This window comes from Olea europaea, unplaced genomic scaffold (genome assembly GCF_002742605.1).
Source record: "Olea europaea var. sylvestris unplaced genomic scaffold, O_europaea_v1 scaffold3890, whole genome shotgun sequence".
NCBI classification, from domain to species: Eukaryota; Viridiplantae; Streptophyta; class Magnoliopsida; order Lamiales; family Oleaceae; genus Olea; species Olea europaea.
In genome coordinates this window covers 1-26,039 of record NW_019258388.1, presented here as the reverse complement: position 1 = coordinate 26,039, position 26,039 = coordinate 1, and the positions used below count along the sequence as shown (strand labels likewise).

General features: G+C 31.0%; 1 long non-coding RNA gene across 2 annotated transcripts; it reads right to left on the bottom strand.

Annotated features, from left to right (window-relative positions):
- Positions 1–13,331: 13,331 nt before the first annotated feature.
- On the bottom strand, positions 13,332–15,992 carry LOC111387081. 2 transcript variants are annotated; one of them, XR_002701355.1, is made up of 4 exons: positions 15,585–15,992; positions 15,333–15,486; positions 14,806–14,922; positions 13,332–13,782 (listed from the first exon to the last, which is right to left on the bottom strand). It is a non-coding gene; the product is annotated as an uncharacterized LOC111387081 (long non-coding RNA). The 2 variants fall into 2 exon arrangements; XR_002701356.1 differs by having other exon boundaries at positions 13,332–13,679.
- Positions 15,993–26,039: the final 10,047 nt, after the last annotated feature.

Below are 26,039 nucleotides of genomic sequence, written 5' to 3'. Positions count from 1 at the left end.
ATTTGCGTATAATATTATTTTATTGAAAAATGTATAATTGAAATGATATCAGATTACTGTTAAAGAATGTATTTTTTTGAAAATAATGTGGCTTAAACAAGCCCTAAATAAAATCAACATCCACAAGTATTTTAAAATTTTAGATAAAATAAGGATACATTAATTTGGACCCTATCTATATCCTATGCAACACATTTCTTAAGCAATGACGGGACATTATTTAAGAATGGACAACAAATAATGTTGTATGTTTCATATATAATTTGAATGTGTGTTCTACTTGTCAATATTCGCAAGTCAATTCAAATTTTGATCTTGAAGACATGCCTTATATTTCTTTAAGGTTGGGTGCACGAAATTCACACATTTGGTAAGTAACTGTTAACAATTTCTAAGAAATTAGGGGACATTAATTACGAATGGACAACACCTAATGTTGTTATTTCGTATATAATTTGAATTTGTGTTCTACTTGTCAATATTTGCAACTCAATTCAAATTTTGATCTTAAAGACATGGCTTACATTTCTTATAAGGTTGAATGCACCAAATTCACAAATTTGATTGGTAAATTTTAACAATTATTAAGCTATTTTGATGACATTAAACTTCAATATTTTTTGTAGAATTAATTGATTTACGTACTATCGAAGATTTATTTTGAATAAGATAATTATTTCTATTTTTAATTTTTTTTTTTATTAAGCATGAATGATGTTAAAGAAAGAATTTTATTCATTGCATCTATCAAATAAAATCGACAAAGGAAGAACAAAATGTTAGTGGCATAGAATTCATAACTTATGTTTTCGTGGAATTCAAATCCAATCTCTACTACAAGAAGTGTAAGAAATAATAACGAACTTAACAAGGTAAAGCAAGTGGAGTCATCAGTATGTTATCCTTGATGTTCCTTTAATTCGCTACGGGAGAGCAGGGCCACACCCAGATACTATGAGTTAGGGAGTCACAATCCAACTTTCAAACGGTGGGTAAACTGTAAATGGTAATGGTAATTTGTAGTTGACAGATTGAAAGAGAGAGACAAAGGCACAAAGTTGAGTTTAGAGCTGTCGGTTGCATAATATATTTATAGTGTAGGTTTTAAATGTTGACATTCTTATAAAAAAAAAAAAAAAAAAGGGGGGGGGGGGGGGGGGGGGGGGGGGAGGTCAATTGACCCTATAGGAGCCCCCAAGTCCGCCTTGATTGATAGCCTTTTCCATGCTGCAAATCGTTGTCTCCTTTGTCTATTTGTTGAAATGCGTTTTAATTGTAAGGTTTAAGTCTTTGTTCATTGTAACATTTATGTCTTCAACTTTTTTTCATATCACATTTTTATTCGGAACTTCTAATTATTTAGCACATCTCGCCTTTAGTAATAATTTACATTCACAAATTCCTCTCAGAGGAATTAAAACAAATTATTTTTCATTTAAAAAATAATAATAAAAATTTTCCTTATTTCAAAATATGTAGATAGATATTGTGATTCAAATAGTCATTGAAGACATGTGCAAATCTACATAAAAAGACTAGTTCTTCTGATTAAATTAGTACTTTTTAATTTTTAATTTTTATTCCTCTTGAATCTCATTTGTCTCTCTCAATTGAATTGGATTGGTTGAAGGGATACTTTCGCCTTCTATCATTGTTTTTAATACCTTATCTGATCCATAAATGGATTTAAAATATGACTAGTGTACTTAAATTTCTTGTTTTTAATTTTAATTTGCAGTCTTATTTCATTTCATTATTTTTGAGCGATTGTTTATGTAACTCTTTAATCAATTTTATCCTAGTCTGATCAACCTTGTTAAAAATTTATTATTCTTTAATGATTTTTAAGTAATGCTATTTACAATCGCTCACTGTCATAATCGTTCTATATGACATATATGTGACGATTAGTAATTTAATACAATAATATGATAATTTTTTATTATCTTATGTAATGAATCGCTACCCGTTACATATATGCCAAAAAAAGGCTAAGATGCCCCCCATAGCACATCCGAGTTGGTGAAACAATCACTTCGCTGGGACGCTGGAAGCAAGCGTGGGGAGTTCGATTCCTGGAGTTAACACTAGGAGCCATATGGAAAGGAAGCCATTGGTGTGAACAAACGCCCAGTGAGGAGAGCTCTCTTTGCGGAAGGAGTCCAAATGAGTTGTGGGAACTTGGGAGCCAACAAGGGCACATCCTGCGATTTACCTCCCTGAGCTGCAGAGGGGTCGGAGGTTCAGGGACAAGGATCTAGTCGGACGCAAGCCCGGACACCTTGTAAAAAAAAAAAAAAAAAAAAATGGGCTAAGATGCCATGAAACTGACGTGCCAATTACTTCATGAATGTGTAAGAGTAGATTCAATATATATCGAGAGAGTGTATTGGATAATTTAGGAACATTGAATTGACATTTTGTTCATCGATTCGTTGAATTTGAGAAATTAGGGTTTTTAATAATCAATTGGGGATTCAAGTTCTTAATGATTTCATTTCAATTCATTTCAATACAATAATTCTAAAATTGCATATTTACATTTCAGTTGCGTATTTATTTCATTAGATTAGTGAAATTTTGAATTTAGGGTTTCCAATTTTGAAATTAGGGTTTTCTTTGCAATTAGGGTTTCGAATTGGGGATTTTTCCCGAAATTAGGGTTTTCATATTTAAACCAAATTTTCATTCAATTAGATTCGGTTAAGGTCACATTAGTTTAATTAGAGCTAATTTAATCCTCGTGGGAACGATACTTGGACTCATAGTCCACTTTACTACTTGTTAACGAACCGTACACTTGCGGTGAGTTTTAAAATCGAGAAGAAATAATTTTGCGAATAGGTTCGCCTTGAGTTGATGTATAGAATTGTTCTTTGCCTTCAAAATATGTAAAATGCGATAAAATTTAGGTCAAATGGAGGTTCCTTATGTTCCGGTCGAGTTTTGGTATTTAAAGGTGCCAAAAAAGATTGTATTGAATTGTTACGAATATTAAAAAAAAAAAGGGAAAAATCTATTTTTTTTTTTTCATTTTTGTACTGAGGATCAAGCCTAGCTTGTTTAAGGCACATCTTTGTTTGGCTGAGGTGTGCTCCTCTACTATAGGCGAGGGCATGCACCTCGTCTAATTTTTTTGTAGCCGAATAATCTTTAGTATTTTTATCATAACTTTTTTCATCGATAATCGATTGAGGTGATTCAAAATGTATTTGAAAACTAACTCAAAGGGTTATAAATCTTTTAGATACACTAATTTTTCAAAATGAAATGTTTTCCGCTAAAATTGATGCTTGATAATACTTTAACGATATTCATCCTTTTGACTTCTTTTCTTATTCAATTGACACTTATCACTTTCAAATATTCATCATGAAGTCGTCACAACTTTTGAGTATTCCCACTTTAGTCCCCGAACTTTGGATCTCTTATAATTAAGCTCATTTTCACCATTTTTCTCCAATTCTTTATCAAATTATGAGTTTAACTATTAAAACAATATCATTATTTAAAGTCTAGAATAAGTGTATTTTACTTTTGGCATAATTTTAGGTGGACCTGTTAGTTCAATTTGGAATATCAAAGTCGATCCGCGTTCTCCTCTGTGAGAACATTGAAATTATATGTTTACTTGAGAAAAATGAGTAAATGAGAAAGTGGAGTTTAAAGTGGACCATTGAAAGATGGTTTATGCTGGAGGGAAAACTATAATTATGTTTTTCCCATAGGAAGTTTATGAAAGCAATGACTACTTTATATGGCTATACTTTGGAATGGTGTAATCATGTATAGTATAGAGGCTCTCTCTCCACATGTGCGCAATGTCTACAAATCAAGGACCAAAATTGTACCTTAAACTTGTGTGCGAGCTTGACTTGCATACATAAATATCATACCAAATGGAACAAAAATTAACCCTTTAGAAGTGTCCACTTTTTGCTTTTATTTCCTAATTTTTACTTTTTGCGACTCACTTTTTATCTTCTAAAACTGTTGAAACTCCAGCGGTCATTATCATTAAAATATTAAGTTAATAGCATGTTTATGGACAGGTTACCATCCATGGGGCCAAGTCTATAATTGAGCTTGTTTTTCCATTATCCCACACCAGACAAATTCCACACTCTTTTGCATAATTTCTAATTCAATGTTTATCCGAAAATTTTCAATTTTGTCTAAGTCTTGATGGTACTGTTACAAATTCAATTCATCGGAATAGACACTGAATTGCTTGAACTTTACTGGTTTTTCATTATATTCTGGGAGATGGACGCTCGTACAAAGCCTCAAGTACTTAAGATGAGGGGTCGAATCTGTCTTAAGGAAACTATGTAATACATAAGTCTCGGTTTGCAAGTCAATGTCCTTTTTGCAATTGAAATATTGTTGTGGAATTAATTCCACGTTTCTATTCAATTTTAATCCATAAAATTATTTTTACATTCTGAATTTTAAAAAAACTGCCTATTTATGTTCTTGATGTAATTAAAAATTATATTATTCAGCACTTTTTTGCTAACAAACTTAAGGCAAATTGGAAAGAGAACAAACAAGTTCTTATATTGTTGATTTCAAGGATTAATTTTGACTTGATTTTCCAAAATGACAACTAAAGCATCTAATATAGATGTGACCGAAACTGTGGCTATTAAAAATCAGGCTGTGAGCTTTATTGTGGCTCAGACTATGAATAAATTGCCAAGTTATATTGTGAGTCAAACTATGGCTTCAACAACTAGTGACAACGTTACTGTTTTGGTTAATCATAGGGAAAATTGAGAAAATTCAATGGCTTGAATTCCACAAGGTTTAACAGAAAATGTTGCCCTACCCGGCCACCTTGAATCTTGCGATGCTCTTGACTGAATTGCTTCAAAACTCAATTTGAATAAGGGATATATCTAAGCTACCAGTACACTTGATGCATGTAAAACATTCAAATTTGCTGTGCAGAAACTATATTGAGAAAAGTTTGCCTGATTCACTGTAAAACATGGATAGTATGATGAAAACAACTAATGAGTTATGGGAAAAATGAAGATAAAAAACTAAATATGTAGGAGCTAAAAAGTTCATTGTCGGCAGATTCTTAGATTATAAAATGATAGACTCAAAAACTATAATCGGTCGAGTACAATAATTCCAAGTGATTCTTCGTAAGATTTATGTGAAAGGGTTATTTTGAGTGAAACTTTTTAAGTGACTATAATTATTGAAAAGTTGCCTCTGGCATGGAAAGACTTCAAAAATTATCTTAAGCATAAGAGACTGGAAATGAATGTCGAAGAACCGATTGTTAGACTTCCAACTGAAGATGACAACAAGATTTCAAAAAAGAAGTGGTTCAATCCTAGTGTGGCTAAAACCAATAATATGGAGCATAGTTGAAGTTCTAATACCTACAAGATCAAATCTAGACCATCTAGTGGCAAAAGGGCGAAGCCGAGATCGAGAGGTGAAATTTCTAACAAGAAATTTCAAGAAAAATGCTCAACTATATCAAAGGAGTTATAAGTCTTCGAAGTGCAGATTGCCAAATAAGAAGAAAGAAGAAAATGTGACTAACTATATGACAAATGAGTGTCGGAGATGAATCTTGAAGTCGTCATTTTTTAAGTGAATGTAGTGGGTTCAAAGCCAAAAGAGTGATGGATTAACACTAGAGTTATGAGGCTTTTGCACTCTGAAAAAAAGTAATTTACGACGTTCGAAGCAATTAAGAATGGAGAGAAGTAATTCATGAAGAATACAACAAATTTTGAAATCAATGGTCAAGGAAATGTGGTTTTGAAGATGACTTTGGAGAGAGAGCTTACTTTTATCAATGTAATCTGTGTCAAAAATTCACAAGAACATATATTCGGGTCGTTTCTGAACAAGCATGGTTTCCCATATTGTATTTGAGTCAGATAATTATTTTGTCGAAAAGCTGAATGTTTGTCAAAAAATGTTATATTTTCTATGGTATGTTTAAGTTAAATGTAATGATTGTAAGGCCGAAAATTAATAAAGTTAATCCTTCAACCTACTTGCTTGAGTGTCCCAATGTGTGGGATGATAGACTATTATATGTTAACTATAATACTTTACATAGATTAGATAACTTGAATTGCATACCCACATTTCATATTGATTCTAAACATAAATGTGAAAGTTGTGTTGAAGCAAAAATGACAAGGTCATCATTCAAAGTTACATATATGATCTAAAATTTGTATAAATAAGAGGTGACAACAAATACTTCATTACTTTGTCAATAATAGCGTAAATATTATTATTTGTATCTACTTAAAAGTAAGAACAAACTATAGAAAAATTTGTTCTCTATAAAAATGAAGTTGAAAATCAATTTAATAAGAAAATTATGGTATTGAGAAATGATCGAGATGGCGAGTAGAAAACACCATTTGTTGAATTTTGTGCACAAAACGAAATTATACATGAAATCACGGCACCTTATTTACCTCTGCAAAATGGTGTTGCTAAACAAAAAAATTGTACCTTAAAAGCTATGATTAATGCAATGTTAGTAAGTTATGGGTTATATCGGAACATGTGAAAGAAAGTAGTGTTATCGGTAAATTACCTTTTAAATAAGGTGTCCAAAAGAAAATGGAAACGACTCCTTATGAGTTATGGAAATGAATAAAGTCTTTCTATAAATAATTATGAGTGTGGGGGTATCTCACTAGAATGATTGTTCATACACTAGAGAAGGTAAAGATAAGCTCGAAAATTGTAGATTGTATCTACGTTGACTATGCACATAATAGTAATACTTAACTATTTCTTGTGCATTAGTCTAAAATATCAAACATACACAAAGACACGAAATGGAATTGAGAAATACTTCATTTTTTGAATATGAATTTCCAAACAAATCTAAAGTGGACACAAGTTCTTTTAAATGGACATGTAAGACTACGAATATAGTTAGGACCAATAATTAACAGAGGACGTTAAGGTTGAACTAAGACGTAGAATTGGCAGAACAATCTTATGGTCCTAATTTTCTTACCTATGTGTTGAAAAATAAACCTCAAAGTTCTCAAGAAGCTATGAACTCTTCAAAAGGACCTCAATAGAAAGAGGCAATCAAAAGTGAAATATATTCCATTTTACATCATCATACATGGGAATTATTGAATTTTCCTCTAGGAAGCAAACCACTAGGTTAAAATGGATTTTCAAAAGAGAAATAAAAGCAGATAGAACTGTCAAGAAGTATAAGGCCATATTTGTGATAAAAGGTTATAGAAAACGAGAAAGCCTTAATTACTTTGATATATATTCTTCAGTAGCAATAATAACATTCATTAGGATAATACTTACGATTGAAGCTTTGGAAAATTTTGAAATATATCAAATGGATGTTAAAACTGCTTTTTTAAATGGAGATTTAGAGGAATAAATCTACATGGAACAACCAGGACAGGAAAAAAAGTTCGCAAATTGGTGAAATCGTGGAATAGCTTGAAATAAGCACCTAAACAATTATATGAAAAGTTTGACATTGTCATGATAGAATGTGGATTTAAGGTCAACGAGTGAGACAAACACATTTACTTCAAAGACACCGAAAATGGTTATGTAATTTTATGTCTTTAAGTGGATGACATGCTTATTGTTGGTAGCAAAGATAAGATAATCATATATACTAAAAATATATTAAATTCAAGATTTAATATTAAAGATATGTGTTTAGCTGATGTTATACTTAGAATTAAATTTCAAAAACATCGAACGGACTCGTCCTAAACCAGTCACATTAAGTAGACAAAAATTTTGAAAAAGTTAATAATAATGACTCTGGCATGGCTAAAACACCGATAGATACAAGCCAATATCTATCTAAAAACAAAGATGAGGGTGTCTCTCAATGAAAATAGTCTAGGATCTTTGGAAATCTAATGTATTTAATGAGTTGTATAAGACCAGGCATAACCTACACAGTTAGTAAACTGAGTAGATACACAAGTAATCTAAGAGCTGACCACTAGAAAGGAATAATAAGAGTACTAAGGTACTTATGAATATTCGTAGCTATGGACTGTATTATACTAGATATCCAGCAATCATTGAAGGGCACACAATAACATGTATATTGGAAAGTTTAGACATATACATGGTAGATATAATACTATAAGGCAACTACTCTCAACTAAAGTTATTTGTATTGACTATGTAAGGTCAAATAATAATATTGCGGATCTGCTTACAAATAATTAAATAGAGAGTTAGTTGAAAAATCATTGAAATGAATGGGACTTAAGCCCTTGAAAAAATGAGCTAATACAAAGGAAATCCAACCTAGTTCTAGAGATACCAAAATTCAGGTTCAAATGGACAAGCTAATTATAAAAACTTAATTTAATTATTTTGGGGGATATTATCTCATGTCTATTCCTATGATGTAATAGTAATGTTTGTAAAGATGAAGATATACAATAGGCTTTTAATGATTTTTATTTGTTGAAAATAGAGCGAAGTAATGTATGTTACTTGCAATAAAAAATCTCCTATGTGAGAGAGAAGAAAGGGCTGCTTCTAAGGGAATAGTGTGAGATTCAGTTCTTAGAAACTCTCGTAGAACTAGGCATAGATTCATGGCTATAAGCGAACATAATAATGAGAATTGAATTGTGTTAGAAAGAAGCATGTGTAGAGTATATCATGATTTACATAAAAGGCAAAGTAGTTCAAAGACATTGTGTCCATAAGTTAGCTACTAAAGTAAATATACTTCCATAAGGGAGGTACAAAGGGTAATGCCTACCTATTCTATGTAGGTTTCAACCACTGAACTGTATCACCAAGTCTTTATGTCTCGTGCTTTAGTGTCGCTCCTAATTTTCATTCGTGTGGGCGATTGTTGGAAAAATAGCTTGTTGAGATACAATTTTAGTTGGGATCTGTCGGTTCAATTTGGAATATCAAAGTTGATCCATATATTTTCTCCATGAGAGCATCAAAATTATATGTTTACTTGCCAAAAATGATAAATGGGTAAATGAGAAATTGAAGTTTAAAATGTTGGATATTGGTTAAATAAATCGAGAATTGAAAATCGATTAAAGTTCGTATCGATTTCGGCCAAATACTCAAAAGCTCGACTCAATCCGTTTAGGCAAAATTGTTTGCCACTTCGGGGCGCACAAACGGGGATTTTGATTTCTCTGCATGTATTGAAGGGTATATTTGGCATTTCGAAAATCAATATCGGATGAATGAGAAATTACGAAAAAGGACGAAAATCAGTGAATAGACACATTTTCATAATGGTGCATTGTTTGGAAAGGGTGCATTGTTTGGCCTCAACCATTTCGTCCACACCCTTTCATGGTCTATAAATAGGACCCTTTGGGTGTCCTATTCCACACAATTTGATATGCAAAACGTCTCTCATCCTCTCTTCTGTCCAAAATCAAAATCATTTCATTTATTTTGATTTTTCTTCATTTCATCCTTGGAGTACATAAGCCTAAATTTGGTTCGTTGTACTTGTGTTTTGGAGTGCTACAAACACAAGTGTAGCCGTTATATCTTGGGAGTCGATTGCCGAAATCCGTAGGCACCGTTGCGGGGCAAATTCGACTTAAGGACAAAGAGTCCAACTCTTGCCTCGGCTTTGTCACCATCATTATACTTATTTCGACGTCACTATTCACAAAATTCATCCATCATAAAATAGACCGTTGGAAGATGGCTTATGTTGAAGGGAAAACTATATTTAAATTTGTCTCACATAAGAAGTTTATGAAAGCGAAGACTACTTTATATATGACGACACTTTGGAAGGGTGTAATCAAGTATAGTATAAAGGTTCTCTCCATATATGCGCACAGCTTTGTAAATCAAGGACCAAAATTGTATAATGAGTATTAAACTTGTGTTTGAGTGCGACCTGCATACACTAATGTTGATCGAAAGAGCAAATATTGGCCCCTTAGAAGTATTTACGTTTTGCTTTTATTTTCTAATTTTTGCTTTCTCCAACCGACTTTTTAGCTTTTGAAATTGTTAAACTCTAATCGTTATTGTCATTGTCATTGTCATTATAGTCTCAAGTTAATGGCATGTTTATGGACAGATTTTACTTACCATTCATGAGCCAAGTTTATAATTCAACTCGTTTATCCATTATTCCACACAAGAAAAATTTCATACTTTTTTGCATAATTTCTAGTTCAGTGTTTGTTCAAAAATTTTCATTCCTATCTAAATCTTAGTGGTACTATTCTGATACAAATTCATTTGGTCGGAGTAGAAACTGAAGTGCTTAGACTCTACTAGTTTTTCGTTGTATCCAGGGAGACAAGCTCGTACGAAACTTCAAACACTCACAGTGACGGCGCGAATCTATCTTAAAGAAACCATGTAATTCACAGGCCTTAATTTGCAAATTCATTTTCTTTCTGCAATTGAAATAGTGCTGCAAATTTAATTACATGTTTCTGTTTAATTTTAATCCATAAAATTATTGTTATATTCTACAATTTTAATAAAATTTTCTGTTTATGTTCTTACTGTAATTAATAAAATTATATTATTCTGCAATTTTGGCTAACAATATCTCCAACACAAGTTCAAATAATATTAGAAACGTACAACATTAGTCGATTTCCATTCTTAAATAACGTCACTTCATTGCTCGACAAATAGTGCATTGTATTGCAAAGAATATGGATACGTATGAAATTATTGAATCCTTATCTTATCTAAAATGTTAAACAAATATTTATTGAAATCGGATTAGGCAAATTTCACCGGGATAAAGATCCAAACAAAAGAAAGACTACCTTCTAAGGGCATATTTAGATATATTTATCAATATTGATCATTCAAAAATATACCTTTCAAATGTACTTGTTAAAATTTTACACTGGAATACGTTTAGATTCATTACGGAATTTAACTTTTTATTTGATCATACATTGATTTTGTCCTTCATTTTATGCTACAGTAAATTTAATTCCTATTATATTCTTTTTATATCATTTTAATGCATGATAATATAATTTTGTTTATATATATATTTTTTATTTTATCTTTATTAACATTTATACTAAACTGTATTAAATGAATAAATAATGACTACCGAATACATAAAAATAAAATTACTCATTAATGTTCAAAATTTACAGATTTCATAATTATATATACAACAATATTAATATTGAAAACTAGAATTTAAAGTAAAATATAACATAAACTAATTTTTTTTTAAATCTAATATATTTTTTAATTGTGGTATTAAATGTGATGATTTTTTTTATAAAAAAATATAAAAGGAAATATTTTAATTAATAAAATTTAGTTTCTAATTTATTAGTTTTACTAATAGAATATGTAACTAAATAATTTTTCGAAATGAAATAGTCGTTGAACTAAAAAATAAGGAAAGAAAGAGATTTATTTATTTATTATTATTTTTTTTTTTGGGTTTAACATCTGGTGTAATGGATTGAAGATGGCTAAATAAAATGGTGTGAAAGTTGCACTATTTTGATGAAAATCGGTCGGAGATGGTCCACTTTCTTCTCCAAATGCATCTTTTTCCCATTTTGTGCTTTGATTTGTTGTTAATAATGTTTGAGTTTAATTCGTTCTGATATTATGTTTAATTTGGGCTCCATCTTAAAGGCTCAACGTTCTTAAGATGGGTAATCCAAACCTTATACATTAATCCATATTTCGATAATTAATCAATATGAAATTTATCCCTTAAGCACATACTTGGTAAAAATTTTCCTGTTAAATTTTTTTACTTCGCCGTGTCATTTTCTTAATCTATTTCATCTCTTTGTTAATTTTTGCATTGTTTGTATAGAAATTCCTGGGTCTATTTGGAGAGTATTTTAAGGTTTTTATTCTTAGGTTGTAGTAACTATATTGTTTAAATGTATGAATTTGAGTAAGTACACCGAAGATATCGAAAATAGCTATAAGAACATTGAAATGGATGTTTTGGAAGTATGTGATTCAATATATGAGTTCTTTTTTATCATTTCAGTTTAAATTTTGATCATGTTCCATGTTGAACTTCTTAAAATCCTATCAACCCATGTTCATTTGGGTTCTATATTATATTCTCACAAATTATCAAATCAAAAATTAAAATTGCTGCCCTCTTAATGAACAATTTACAAATTTACAAATCTCACATAAATTGAGAAAATTTAGAAATTATGATACAAATCTTATTTTTTGTTTTTAGGTTGATGTTTTAAATTCTCAATTTCAGGTATCTTGTAGTTTTCTATACATGCATAGCTAATTTTCGATTGGAAATTTTTCGATGTTGAGTTGTGTGTTGGTACACAATTTTTCTTAGTTTGTCTTTGTAGAATTTGATAGTTTGTGCTACTTTTTGGGTAATCATGAGATTCTTGAGTAATGAGGTCGAATATCAAACACGATTAATGTAAAAATGATTAGATTGTGTTACTGTACTTATTTTTATTTGATAACTATAAAAAAGTTTAAAGTGGCGATAAAACACTATGGATGGCAACAGGAAGTCACGGGGCAACCTCCCTCCCCCCTTGTCTGGGAATTTCCGGCCCTGTGCCCACCCCGTTGCCCGTTTAAGGCGGGGAGGGTCAGGTCGGGGGTGGGGGAGGGTTGGGGGTGAGATAGGACCCTTGCCCCATTTAGTATCCGTTTATTTATTTATTTTTTAAATTTATTTTATCCACTACAAGAATTTTATGTTTTCCCTATAAAATTTATTTGTAGGGAAATGTTCTTATTTATGGGAAAAAGCATTTGCAGACGAAAAAATTTTGTAGGCACATTTGTAGAGCAAACATCGAGGGAATAGGTATAAGACGACAAACTCTTAAAATTCGTGGGCTAAAGTTTTTCCCTACGAACTCTTTGGAGACGAATATAATATGTTGCGTAAGTTTTCTCCCTACAAAATCATTCGTTTGCTAAAGTTAATTTTGTCCACGAAACGGCTTCGCTTTTCCCTACAAATTATGTTGTGGGCTAAATAATATTTTTTTCCTATAAATAAATTTTTGTGTGAAAAGAATATTTGTGGGCTAATATATATACATTTTTTTCCAACAATTTAGTTTTTGTGGCAACATGGAACGGATTATTTTGTTGGCTAAGCCATGTTTTTCTCTACAAATAATTTTCATAGAGAAAGCATATTTATAGGCTATTATGAAACAATTCGTATGGAGAACTTCAATTAAGACATATAGTGTCAATCAATCTAACATTGAATCCAAAATATTTCATTGAAACACAAATAAAAACCATTCACTAAGTATGATTACATTTAAATTTTAAAAAAAATGGAAAAAGAAAAAAAGGTATAGCAAACATGCTCTATATCTATTATAATGCACTTAAAGAAATAACTCTTCATCCTCGTGAATTAGATATGCAACCGATCCTCACCAAAGTTATTCTCTTCGTACTCAATAACATTCATCTTCCTCATTAGCATTATTCTCTATTGACAATGGTGTAAACGGTGGTACAACGAAACTAGGAACTTTACCAAATAGTTGGTCAATAGAATGATGCGAAGACTGCAACGTAGAATTGAATTGTTGCTCAACAACCTTCAGCTTGTTTTGCATCCTTTGTTCCATCTTCATTCAAGCTACATCGACTATCTTTACAGTGTCTGTTTTTCACCTGAGTTGTTCATCCAATACCTGGACAGAAACGAGTGAAGGGTATGGGTTGTTTGTGGATCAATACGTCCTATAAATACCTCTTAGCCTTTGTAGGAGGCAGCTTTCTGATGGCATGGGCAATCTCCATTGTGTTCAATAAAGATAGTGGAATATAACATAATAGCAATCAATAATAGTAAGAATTTCAAATCATAAACCGTAAGAAAAATGATCAATAATGCAATCGACAAAGTAAGCCATGATTATGAGAAGAAACATATAATACAGAATCAACTTTACCAAACACCAATTTCTAGGAAAGCGTATAAAATATTATTTAAAAAAAATACAACCAGCAAACTAGGATTATGTAAGTATAAGACTTGAGACATCATTATTCAAATGGTGTATAACCGATGATAGTGAAGCTTATGAAAGACAGAAGCATTGTTACTAAGTCAACTACGCACGCAACAGAGAATCAAAAAACATCCAACACTTTTAATCATTAAAAATTTAGTAACTTCTAAACACATAGAAGGTGTTGGTCTCAATGGATGATGCATTTGAACTGTCTCCAAATAATTCAAATGCTTCCAAAATAATTCCAATGGACCATAACGGTACTCGGTAAAGGAATGTTATATGATGTGGACTAAACAATTAACTAGTTTTGTCATTTCACGAGGATACCATATCTTCTCTCAAGGTTGGCAGTTCAGAGGTCGTGGGTTCGATTCGTGGGGCTCTTGGAAGGCAAGGCATATACTGGAAGGCAGGATTTATCCTGGAAGGCGGGAATGTCTTGGAAGGCAAAGCGCAACATGGGTTGGCTTACTAGGCACTTTGGCAGTTCAGTTGGAGAGACGCTCGGACAGTGGTCAGTAGGAGGCACATCCCGCGGTTTAATTAGTCTGTGTGAAGAGGGGCCGGATCACAGACCTAAAAAATAGTCGTCGAAAGCGATCACCTTGATAAAAAAAAAAAAAAAAAAAAAAAAAAAGTACACGAAAACACCAAAAACACTATGAAAGAACCCATCTTTGTATCACCCAATCAATAAAAAGCATAGTATTTTTCTATACAAAAAAAAGGAAAAAAAAAAAAAAAAAAAGAGCAAAAGAGTCTCCATTCGAAATTATCGAGCAATGTCCATTGGAAGTACCTGATCACGTTGGCTTCCTCAATGATTGTTTTCATCAATTCTGCTAAATAGCTCTTGTAGTAGTTGATCTTTGTGGTATCAAAGCCTTGAGAGTTAAGTTCCCTGGATCATCCATTCCTGATAGTCATATGAACGTGATTTAGTATTTTTGATAAATTTTCACCTTAACACATAACTCGAATAAATATCTAATACAAAATGCACCATTCTCAGCAAAAATCATGGTAGGACTTCGAAAGCCCTCTTTAACATAGTTAATAGCTATGTCCAGACTCCACGGTACAATATAGGTCAAATCATACACTACCTAATTATAACTAATTCATAGTGACATTTTTATCAACAAAATGTACTTAATAAAAGTTTGACTCAGTTTTGTAGAATATATAGTTTGAGCTAAGTTACCCTCGAAATGACTGCGGGCACTACATGACGAGCATCTGGAGAGGCAACGGACAAGCTAATATTATACAGTATATGTAAATATTTATTCCAATGTCAAAAACAAAAGCACGAGAGTATCTTACAAGGAAATCCAACTTCCCAATCCTACTGGTAGCCAAGGGGCTTTGTCTTATCTCGATGTGGTTCCATATTATAACTGGAGTACTGATTTATGCACACGAAATCAAAGGATCATTTACCGTCTTAACCTCTGGTTGCCTTTTTCGGAACAATATTCTGCATCGTTTTTAGATATTCACCATATACAAGAGGATGCAAGAACTTGTGCACATTAAAATGACAGGATATGAAGAATTACTATTATTTGTTCTTACCATCCAATGTGAAGTCTCTCGACCTTTGGCAGCAAAATTGTAGGCTTTAGATGTGATTGGTTCGTATGAAATAAAAAGGAATAGCAATTCAACAAACCGAAAGCCTTCATTGGATCATTAAATGTAGAAACCTTCCATACGTTGGAGGTAAACGTGGAGTACTAATCATGGGTGCATCTATGAAATTGTCAAATTACTTGGGTCTGGAGAGGGATTAGAGCGGCGGTAGCGATCGACGACTCGAATAGGTGATTTGGGAAAAGTTTAAATTTAAGACACTTGAAAAGGGAAGGTTAAAAGGGTTTGGGTGGAAATTGAAGATGACTGACTGATGACGATGTCATCGGCTGAAACCTGTAAACAAGATCGATTAGGCAAAGAGGAGAAGAATGAAAACAACACGTAAAGGAAAGGGGAAATGAGTTGGGAAAGCCACTTTAATATACATTTTGTTCAATTGGCCTTTGACCAAACTTATAAAAATAAAAGGAGTTTTAATTATTTAAAAGTGTCAAAAGACTTCTTTACCCTTAACTTGTAAAACAAAAATGAAGAAGAAATTGGAGTTTTTTTCTAAATTTGTTGGAGCCATGACTTGAACCTTGGAATGCAAGAAAATATTTAAACTCCACAACCATTATGGCAAATGATGGTTCTTTGTTTCCTATGAGCAAAATATATATATTACATTTCAAAAATTGTTTTATTCTCACTTCAAAAATAAAATTTAATTAAAATTAAAATTTAACAATAACCCACCGAGTGAACCATTAACCCGGTAATTTTTTTTAGTTGATCATCGGGTTGGCTCTAATAACTATGCATTCATATTCTAACACACACAACATTCCCTTCCTTTAAATTCAAAAAATCTTCCTCTTCAAAATCATCTTCTCCTTAAAATTCGAACTCTTCTTTTTAAGTTTCAGGTCATTTCTTTTTCGTAATTGATCTCCAGTACAACCAAAGTTTTAACATTGTCCACAACTTAACAACTAGTCGAAAATAATTATTGAGTCATTTATTCATTAGACACATATTATAACACACGAAATTTTTTAAAATAAATTTATCGTTATATTTTGGAAAAAAAATGGAGAAAAAAATATTTTTTAAATTTATATCTTATTTAAAGTCCAATAATTAGATTTTAATAAAAAGCGATGCAGTATATCGATTTGTACTCATTTTAAAGCTTGTAATTAATAAGAACTATTCGACTCGAGAAAAAGTCGATTCAAATAAGCCAGCACAAAAATATTGCAGTTTGAAGAAATCGTAAAATATAACTTATCAACTTAATAAAAATGTGGAATGGAAATGAGCTGCTGACACTGTTTCACTGATTTGCATAAGACATTGAAATCGTTCCTGAAATATAAAACGACTTCGATATCATTTCAGTATCAAATACACTCTGCTTAACTGATTTGTATAACGACATTAAACTCGTTCCTGAAGTACAAAAAACGATGTATATATCGTTCCGATATCGAATACACATTACTTCACTATTTAACAGGTTTAAGCGCACGTTATGGAATAAATAAACAACGTTTATGTCATTTCACAATTTTCGACGACAATGATATCGTTCCTATTCAATCGTAACTATAATGTCATACATATCGTTTCAGAAGTGATTACACTGGAACGTTATAACTACGATATTAAATGTAATTAAAATTTACATATAATTGATCGTGGACGATCGAATCGTCGTTTTTATGATTATCGTTTTAGTTAAAATTTAAATTAAAGCGATATCAATGTTATCAAAATTGTACTGAAACGATAATAGTATCATTATGTATCAAACTCACAAAATAAGACAACGACATTCAAATCGTCATAGTACAAATTTAATAAGTTTGAAATCATTCCAATTCAAATCACAATGATAATGACATAGATATCATTTATTTTCATTAGAACAAAAATGTTCTCATAGTTTCTTTTGAGGGAGATCGAACCCACTTGATTATCTATTTTTATCATCCTACATATACCAGATTCACGACTGGTGGTCATAGACAGTCGAATCATTATTTTTAGCATAAACGATATAATTGTCGTTTTATTTTAACTGAAACGATATGTACGTAGTTTTAGTTATGATTTAAGTTAAAATGATATCAACATTATCAAACTTGTATTGAAATAATAATGATATCGTTAAGTGTCAAAACCACAAATAAAGTGATGACATTCATATCGTTTTAGTACAAATTTGACGAGTTTGAAATCGTTCCAATTCAATTCACAAGTATAATGGCGTAGATATCGTTTCTTTTCATATAAAATAATAATTATATCGTTCTAGCTAAAAATAACGATTTGACCGTTCACAACCATCCATTATGCCTTCAACATACGTAGAACGATCGAAAGATGTTATCAAATGGGTTGATACCACTCGAATGACCTAGAAAGAGCAAACGAAGATACTTCTGTTAGAATAGTTCGAAGGTGGTATACAATCATGAGAATAAAAATGTTCTCATAGTTTCTTTTGAGGGAGATCGAACCCACTTAATTATCTATTTTGATTATCCTACATATGTCAGATGCATGTCTGGTGGTCGTAGATGGTCTAATCATTATTTTTAGCAAAAACGATATAAGTATCGTTTTATTTTAAATGAAACGATATGCGTGTAGTTTTAGTTATGATTTAAACTAAAACGATATCAACGTCGTCACAATTGTATTGAAACGATATTGATAACGTTATGTATCAAAATCACAAATAAAGTAACGATATTCATATCGTTTAAGTACAAATTTGACGAGTTTGAAATCGTTCCAATTCAAATCACAAGTATATCGACGTAGATATCGTTTCTTTTCATATAAAACGATAATTATATCGTTCTGGATAAAAATAACGATTCGGACGTCCACAACCACCCATCATACCTTTAGGATACGTAGGAGGATCGAAAGAGGTCATCAAGTGGGTTGATACCACTCGAATGACTTGAAAAGTGTAAACGAAAATACTTTCTGTTGGAATAGTTTGAAAATGGTATACAATCATGAGAACAAAAATATTCTCATAGTTTCTTTTAAGGGAGATCGAACCCACTTGATTACCTATTATGATCATCCTACATATGTCAGAAGCATGTTCGATGGTCGTGGACGGTCGAATCATTATTTTTAGCAAAAACGATATAAGTATCGTTTTATTTTAACTGAAACGATATGCATGTAGTTTTAGTTATGATTTAAACTAAAACGATATCAACGTCGTCAAAATTGTATTGAAACTATATTGATATCGTTATGTATCAAAATCACAAATAAAGTAACGACATTCATATCATTTTAGTTCAAATTTGACGAGTTTGAAATCGTTCCAATTCAAATCACAAGTATAACGACGTAGATATCGTTTCTTTTCATATAAAACGATAATTATATCGTTCTGGATAAAAATAACGATTCGGCCGTCCACAACCACCCATCATACCTTTAGGATACGTAGGACGATCGAAAGAGGTCATCAAGTGGGTTAATACCACTCGAATGACTTGGAAAGAGCAAACGAAAATACTTTCTGTCTGAATAGTTTGAAGATGGTATACAATCATGAAAACAAAAATGTTCTCATAGTTTCTTTTAAGGGAGATCGAACCCACTTGATTACCTATTTTGATCGTCCTACATATGTCAGATGCATGTTCGGTGGTCGTGGACGGTCGAATCATTATTTTTAGCAAAAACGATATAAGTATCGTTTTATTTTAACTGAAACGATATGCGTGTAGTTTTAGTTATGATTTAAACTAAAACGATATCAACGTTGTCAAACTTGTATTAAAATGATATTGATATCGTTATGCATAAAATCACAAATAAAGTAACGACATTTATATCGTTTTAGTACAAATTTGAATAGTTTGAAATCGTTTCAATTTAAATTACAAGTATAACGATATAGATACCGTTTCTTTTCATATAAAATGATAATTATATCGTTCTAGCTAAAAGTAGATTTGACCATCCACAACTTTCCGTCATGCCTTCAATATCGTTATATTGTTCAGTGCACTTTTTTATTGGAAGGACATCCATATCGTTTTGACTTTCAGGAACGACTTCCATGTCATTCTTAGAATGAATGCATTTTTTGTACTAGAACGACTTATATATCGTTTATGTATAGTCATAACGACTTTGATATCATTACCAAAATAAGTTACCAAAATAAGTTAAGCAGTGTGTATTTCATACTGAAACGATATAGAAATCGTTTTTTATTACAGGAACGGTTTCAATAACGTTATGTTATTCACTCTACTTTTTTTTATTTGAACGACATCTATATCGTTTTGTGCTTCAAGAACGACTTCAATTTCGTAATTAAAATTAATACATTTTTGTACCACAACGATCTTAAGCACTTTGTTTCAGAAGGAAGAAAATATATATCGTCATTAGATTGATTACATTTACATCAATTGTAACTATATGAACGTCGTTTGCATTTCAATAGTGCAAAAGCATTTCAATAGCACAATGATTACAAAGTTTAATAAATCATCTTGTGCTTTGAATAAGCACAAAATTATAAAGTTACAAGTCAGGAAAATATTACAACCTTAATCTCAGATGATTATTACTCGAGAACTTCAAGAAGCAAGAATGTTTTGGAAAAAAATTATAAAAATAAAAATGAACGGTCGATTAATATAGTTTTTATGGATCCATTGAATAATTTTGATAATTTATAATCTCAGCACTGTCGCAAACTTATGAACTTGGATTATGAATTATGATGATAAACCAGGAAGTTCACTTAGCATATAAGCCAGCCATTACATTATAGTTTTTATCCTACACACACACACTTTCGACCTACATCTTGATGAAATTAAAGGAATAAATTGCTTAAAATGCTGGACCAATTATTTCTATGTAAAAAAGTCACCAGCAGTAGCACCTAAAAAAAAAAGGAGAAAAAAACGACGTTCCCTATTTTTCTTTGGGTCGAGGATGGGAAAGGCTGACATAATATTTGACCTGCTATGTTCAATTCCTCTTAAAGCAAAGTTGAGTAAGCATGTCCCTCAAGAGAGCTGCAGTACGAAATCACAAAGTAAACATCCAAGTTTATGAATCTTTATATTGAAAGCAAGTAAATGAGCAAGATAACACACACGATGATTATGTAATTTGCAGGAAATAATTCCAAATCAATTATCCATTATAAATATAAATGAAATAATAAAAAAGTATGCTCCAACAAAGCCAAGGTATTGGTTTATTCCATCTTATTTGGGAATAAAAACATATAATCCACCGATATCTTATGACTGTACTCGTAACCATTTGAAGTTGTGAATAGATTATTTAATCATTCGATTTTTCCAATTAAAGTCCGAAAAAGTTGTGAATTGATGTTCAACACCTCTTTGACTTTATCATATAATTCCATATAAGAAATAATTTTCGCAACAAGAATAGGAGTTGTTTTTATTTGTCATTCCCTGCATATTTTCATTTTAAAACACATTCAATCGACTACTCATATTCAATTGGAAAACAAACTGATATCCATACCATATTCACGGTGTCCATAACTATAATTCAATATAAAAATTTCATCACATTTCAAACAGTGTACAGTGCTGATAACGATATGTAAGTCATTATGGATTGTAGAAAACGACATGTAAGTCGTTATGTACAGACGAAAATTAAATGTATGTTAATAAAAAGAATAGCCAAACATGCCTCTACAAACTTACATTTTACTCTAACTGATACAGATGATGAGAAATGAGAAAAAGGGTTTGAGAGCAACCCATATCAAAACTCTAATCTAATGATAAGATTAATTCAAAATCATTGTTCTCAAATAAAAATCATAAATATATATACAACAATATGAAGAAATTATTCAAAAAATGGACAAAGAAACTAACCAAAAAATTGAAAATTACAACACCCCCTTCTTCTCCAAATGCCCAACAATGATATTGTAAGATTTTATTACTTACTTCAACCAAATGAGTGTTCAAGGAAAATGGAATGTAGAGTTTAAGATTTCATTAAGTAGAGAAAAATGATGATGACAAAGAAACAAATTACATACCTCTACAGCCGATTTTGAAGAGCAAATGGAAGGAAGGTAGAATTTAATTAGGGTTAAATGGAAATTGAAATGAGAATTAGGGCAGCAATGTCTTTTTTGTTTGTAAGGTCATTTTAGTCATTTACAAATTATATTTTTCATTTTCCATATCTTTAGGCCTTTTATTCAAAGAACTTAGTTTGTGGACTTTTTAAACTAATGTTTTGTTTGACTAGGCTTTTTAAATGAAAGCCCCTAAAGGAAAGGAAAGGAAAGTGGGGAGGAGGAGGAGGAGGAGGGTTCTGGGGAAAAATAATAATAATAATAATAATAATAATAATAATTGGGATTTTGTTAAAAAAAAAAAAATTAACTTTTATCTTTCTAATTATCTTTTCACTTCAATTATACATTTTGTAAGAACTAAAATTAAAAATAAAATTTGAAAAATTTTCGCACTAATTATTAGCTTACAAACATGTGAAAAGTGTTATACGCAAAATATATATCTTGCCCATCAAAATTTTTGTCTAGAAAAATACGAATTTTTGTAGGCACAAGTCTTTCCATATTGAAAATTTTGAAGTAAATCATAGTCCTACGAAACGTCAAATTTGTGGGGAAAAGTGAACTCTGCTTGCAAATCTCAATTTGTCAATGAAAATTTTGTAGGAAAATGATAAATTTCTTGAAGTGATTGTCTCAATTTATTAAAGTTGAGACAATAATATAGTTATTTAATTTTTTAATTAATTTATGAGGAAATTTCACAGGATATCCATTTTCACCTAGTAATTTGCAAAAATGTCCACCATTGCAAAAATGTCTATTTTGGAAGAATTTAGATCAAAATACCCTTATTAACAATTTATAATTCCACACTAAGACAAAAAAGGACATTTTTGCAAATTTGTTATTGGCCAATAAATTTTTGACACATAACCTGTTATATTTATTTCAAAACCATACATGTCAAATCACAATAAATGTTATGTTTTTCATTGACTCAAAAATGACGAGAACTACATTTCAAATGTAGAGAAATGTCATATTCAAAATGAAATGTCATTCTAGACAAATGAAACGATGTTCAAATGTCAAGAAACATTATTTTAATGTAACTTTTCATGAAAGATATTTCTCGAAATTCGTAACAAATTGAAAAAAAAATCAAATGTCGAGAACGACATTCAATTGCTCCATTTTTTCATTAAAGACATAATAGACAAGTTGAAACTAAATTCAAATGAATGAACACTTTTCAAATTAAACCCTTAAAATTGGACATTCTTGAAAATGCCTCTTAATTTATTTAATTTTAAAAGTTAAATTATTGAAATATATTTGGTAAACTAAGACTTTTAATTTTTTATCATATTATTTAGATAATCTTAAATGTCATCTTTTATTGGAATGGGTGAATTTTTGTGGAGTTTCTATTTAAAGTATTGAATTCCTAAAAAAAAAAAAAAATTAAAAGAAAAGAAAAGACAGTTACACTGGGCAAGGCCCTTGTTACCTGTAACTGTCTCGGGGTGAAAAAACCTGTCTAGCCCTTACCAAATACCAGATTAAGCCGGATATCGGGTTTGTCGGGTTTTCTTGCCATCCATATGAAACATGATAAATACGGGACAGCACACATGTATTCCTTTACATGATGTGTCAAAATTGATTTTACTTTGATTTCTGCAAGAATTAACATTGATGGATTTTTGGGTATTAATTTATCTAAAAATTATTTTTTTTGTCTTCCTGCATTCGATATTAGAGGCAAGAATTCTTTTCAGAAGTTGTTGATTGGTAACTAAAATGTCGAAGATAAGTTTTATGAAGTTTTTGAAATTCTTCTTGAAGTAGGAAAATCTCTTCTCTTCTTAGAAAATATATCTTATTAGAACAATGATATGTTCTAATTGAAACGTCGAACTTTAATAATTTTCTTTTGTTGCTCAAATTTTCAAGCTTTTGGAATAATTTAATTATTCTAATGTCAAATTACTTAAATCAATAAAATTTCATGTTTAATAAAGTGATCTCTCTACAAATTTGAGGTTGACTATATATAACCTCTTTTATTAGTCGATCAATTGCTTTCTTATGGACTTTCAATAAATAGAATATAATATTATTATTTCTTCCAAATTAACAAAATAAAAAGGTGTACCCATATAATATAAACTATTCTCAAGTCAACTATTAAAGTTAAATCAAGAATTTGAACTCCATGTATATGAAATAAAAAACAAAAAATTATATTCAAACATTTGTCAAACAATATATACCTTAAACCCTAAGGGGTACAATATTTAAACAAATGGATTTCTTTATCGATTTCACGATCTTAATCAGTGTAAATAAGAAATATTATTTTTTAATATAGTGGAATTCTCGATATAAGCATAAATCGTGATATAAGTAATTTTTGTTCGAAAAAGGGACTTAAGTAACACCATATAAATTATCTTCTTCACTCTCTTTCTTAGTTTTCACTGACGATAACTTCTCTCTCTCTCTTTTTTTTTTTTAATCAAGGTGTCTGCCTTCGACGACTATTCCTTGGGTCTGTGATCCAACCACTCTTCACACAGATCAGTTAAACCGCGGGATGTGCTTCTAACTGACCAGGGTTCGAGCACCTCTCTAAGAAAATTTGGTTGAAGACATTGAAAATAACTTCAAATCTTGTAAGCATCCCCATCGACTGATTTTGTCCGAAAACATGACACTTTCTTTTGAATAACCTCACTTCTCAACACAAAAACAAGGTAGTTGCCTCATAGATAAGCACATCTACATTTAATTATTAATCAGCCACTTCTAAAATAAATTCTCCTCTTTAGTATTTAATGTAAAAAACAAACCAATTTTTAATAAATATAAAAATGTTATAAATTTCTTTTTAATTCCTGAGATAGACACGTGGATAGAAGTTGCAAATATATCAAGACATATGACTATTAGTAGGGTCTTTAAGATTGACAACAATACTCTTTATTTTCACATAACCGTTACTTCACCTTTAAGAGTTATTCTTTACAATTTCGAATAGAACTTCGATTCTTAACTATTTTATTATAATTATAAAATATGATTGTATATAGTGAGTTTCAAATTTTGAGTGATTAAAACTTAATTTGATTAACATATAATTTTAAGTACTTCAAATAAAATAATAGTATACATACACACACACTGGCACACTTAATGGATATTAAATGAAGTTGAATTATAATTAATTTTTGGAGTTATATTATAATTATTAACTCCTAACCATTATGTTACATTTATAACTAAAGGCAGTGTTGTCAAAAATAAAATATATAAGGGTAATCGAAATTTTTTTCCACAATCTTTCATTTTCAATTAGGCTAATTAATATTGCCACCATGATGTTTGCTTGGTTCAAACATTTTAAATTATTTGTTTCTATTTACTAATAAGGCCATAACTAAAATTACTTAAATAGCCATACTTTTAAACCATTTTTTACACACACACACACACACACACACACACACATATATATATATATTAATTTATTCCACAACAATCATTTAGTTTAATTTGTTGGTATTTTCTGGGGTTTTGCTTTTGAGCGTATAATTCATTTTGAAGTGGAGTATGTATTTGAATGAGTTGGATGAACAACGATGGTTCAAGCAAATAATGAAATTAGGTTTGATCATTGAAATTGCCACATATGTCTCAACCCGAACTCTCTCTCCCGAGGATAAATTTTGCCCAATCAATAATTATGGCACCTTCGTACGTGGCATCATCGTTTGACATCCTCGTGCATGAGGATTTAACACCCAATTGTGATATCTTTGAGGTTGTCCGCTGACCTCACATCCGATAGCACTTAATCCAGTAGGATTCTCCCATAAGATGAGGCCTATCCTTAGTCATATTGCTATCCGGGAGTCCTCGGGTACATGGTATCCTCGGGGTGCTTGCTCTAGCACTGGTATGACACATTCACGTAATTTGAGTTGCAACATGCTCGGGATTGTGTCCTCAGGAGTACTTCAATTTTGTCCTCGAGCCATCCCCTAGGCTTCGTTTCGATGCTCCTCCTGTTCAAACTCAAAGACATCCTAACCCAATAAGGACTCTAATCTCACCCACACTCACTCCAAGAAAATTGATATTTTACAACTAATGTTTCAACAACCACGTCAACTTGGTTGTTCAAAACTCTTTTTAACAACTAAATTATAAATTTGGTCATAGAAATTAAATGATGAACAATAGAATTTTAAATTAGTTGAAAATATTTTATAGCGACCAAAAAATTAGTTGTTAATTCTCTATTTTCAATGACCAAATAAAAATTGTTCGTTGTGAGTGGGAGCCAAATTGAAAATTAC